This window comes from Phalaenopsis equestris, unplaced genomic scaffold (genome assembly GCF_001263595.1).
Source record: "Phalaenopsis equestris unplaced genomic scaffold, ASM126359v1 Scaffold000263, whole genome shotgun sequence".
In the NCBI taxonomy this organism is placed as follows: Eukaryota; Viridiplantae; Streptophyta; class Magnoliopsida; order Asparagales; family Orchidaceae; genus Phalaenopsis; species Phalaenopsis equestris.
Genome location: NW_018164705.1, coordinates 516,143 through 519,148, shown reverse-complemented (window position 1 = coordinate 519,148; position 3,006 = coordinate 516,143).

Below are 3,006 nucleotides of genomic sequence, written 5' to 3'. Positions count from 1 at the left end.
GTCAAACCAATGTTGAATCCGACGAGTTCATAGTCGAATCGAGTGTCTCAACATAACAAATCCAATGAGCTCAATATCGCTCAATTCAAACATCGTTAAGGTCAAACCATTGTCTCCAGGCTCTCCCTCAGTAATGAAACCATTCTAGTGTTTAGACGAGATGCCACTTTTCTTGATATTACAAGCACCACTCATCAGTCTCTTGCAGCTCACCTGACACTGCCCCGCCTTACTGTCACTTCTGCTGATATCATCCGTGATGAGCTACGATGCCTAGTTTGGGAAAAGTTCCCTCTAGATAAAAGGGATCGCTTCCCCACTCACTGTAATTTCCTAGAATTCTCTCCTTTGGCTATGCGATTTTTCAACACCCTATTTTATCATGCATCAAAATCACAAACAGCGATGCCCAAAAAGGGGTAACTAACCCATATGAGCACGTCGACCATTATTGAACCATCATGCACATTCACCATGTCTCTGATGTGCTTCTCTGTCAAGTGTTCCCTACGACTCTCAATGGTCAAGTTCTCACATTGTTCTACTCCTATTGGAGGGCACCATCAACACCTTCAATGAGCTTATCATACTATTTGTAGAACAGTTCGTAGCATTTAGAAGGATTATCAATGATTTTATGTCATTTATTGAAATTCCTTAGAATGAGGGGGAATTCCTCAAGCAATACTTATGCAAATTCTCCACCGAAGCCTGTCAAATTCCGGAGTGGAACCAGAGTTACTGAGAAGAGTCTTCCTTGGAGGGCTCCACCTAGAACCTTTTTAATCATTACTAATGCGGGAGATAGTTCGCTCTTAGGCTGATTTTGTACATCTTATCAAAGCTCAATTCTCTGTAAATGAGGTCATTAGTGCACACAAGGAACAACTAAAAGATGATTCTCATTGATCATTCGATCATAAATTGAGTTATAATCAATGAATTTTAAAGTCGCTTAAATTTAGCTTAGGGTGTTGATAGCTTATAATGGCTTATGAAGTGATGTTTACCAAATGTATAATGCGATATATGTGTCACCAGAAAAATATGATATTCGAGATATCAAGAAGACTAACAATTAATGCACAAATTGCCTATGATGTGTTATTTTGTATTATGCTTTGTTATAGCTATGTAAGTGTATCATCATAATTTGGAAGCGAGTGGGATGTGATGACTCATAAGTTGAGTGTAAGGCCTAAAATTCATTATTGATATAGCTTTTCCTATCTCAAGCTCGAGTTTTACACACACACTTTAGATGACTTAGAGCCTTCCAAATCTATTATCGTGGTGCCACATACATGCATCCAATGATTTGTGTTTGAACCTATAGATTAGGTCCACGTCCTTGGCATAAACTCCCCTCCACATTCATTATTAACCTTAGCCATCACATAAGGTTTGATACATATATGAGTTATTCCATTTTGTTTTCATTAGTTTTGATGCATAATAAATTGAATAGTTACCCAATATTGTTGTGTCAATCATTTACTAATTACAAGTGTCGAATCTTAATTGAAACACAAGTCATTGTAACCAGGATCTTCTCTTGATATTGGGCATCTTGACATGTTTATGATCTTTGTTTGATTCCATTATTTTGCCATGGTTTTTATTTAAACTTTATAACATGCACATTATCATGATCATGATCTTTATTCAATCGTGCACATCTAACTGCGATCACATCTTCAGTTTGATCATGTTCATCTAGTTGTGATAACGATCTTAATTCAATCTCATGTATTTTGTAGAGAATATGCCTTTTTTTTCATTCAAGTATATCTTCTTGCTATGATCGCCATTTTCGTTCAATCACACATGTTTATCACCATAAGGTAATCATGCTTAGAAGCATGTTCCTTACAAAAACTTCAAACCTCATAATTAAAATAATTCTTATTTAAAATTAAATTGCATGTAAGGAAAATCACTTAGATATATAATCTTAATTTGCTTTACATTCATCTACGCAGACTTATAGAGTACATTGATTTATTATAGTTAGTCTTGTATTGCAACATTGTGTGCATCTTATGAGGCCCACATTCTCAATAAGCTAGGGTTGAACATAGATCTACAAGTAAGTATGGCACATGATATATAAGCCAAGAAAAAGTGCAGGACAACCTAGTGGTTTAATGAGAATTATTAAATCAATTAAGCTAGAGCATTGTGACTTAGATTTATTAAATATAGTGTGTGTATTTATTTGTTAGTTAAAATAGATTAAGCTACTGCATGAAAATTCAAATTCAATTTATGTGCTAGAAATTTTCAAGAAGATTCATAAGAGATTCAACTATAATTAATGTGTATGCATCTATAATACAGACTTGGCTATAAAGGATAATATTTAACTTACATGATAATTTTGAAATCTTAATGACTGAAACAAAGAGTTGACTAAAAGATAAAAAAATTTTACGTGCTAAGATCGAGTTTGTGAATGTTCAGTAATTGAGTTCAACAGATTAACCCACAACAAATGGAATGTATTAATGAAATATACCATACATATCAGTAAGAAGTTTGCGAAGAAAAATGAATTGCTTAAAAATGTTTTATTTATTTATTTGTTTATTTGTCCTTACAGGCTATCTAGTTCACTCTATTCAAAAATTCGTTACATAAGCATTCAAAATTTAGTTTAAAAAACATTTAATAAATAAGTCTAAACCTTTTTAACTTTAAAATGCATTAGTGAAAAATATTTTCTCTAATTTGTTGAATGCAAATTATTATTTATGATTTTTCTTAAATTTAAAAAATTGTAGAGATATAAAAATATCCTTTAGAAGGTTGAAACTCATGAAAAATGTTTTATTATGCTTTATAAACTCATGATAAGCGTTTGAAGCATTTTGAGATGTGCAAAGTCATTTAAGGATTTCTGAACTTGATAAAAATTATGAGAAAATTTTAGCATACATCTAACCTTATCTTGACCTACTGTCGACACTATTTTTGGTGTGGGGTTTGCCCGTAAGAAGCTGTCGG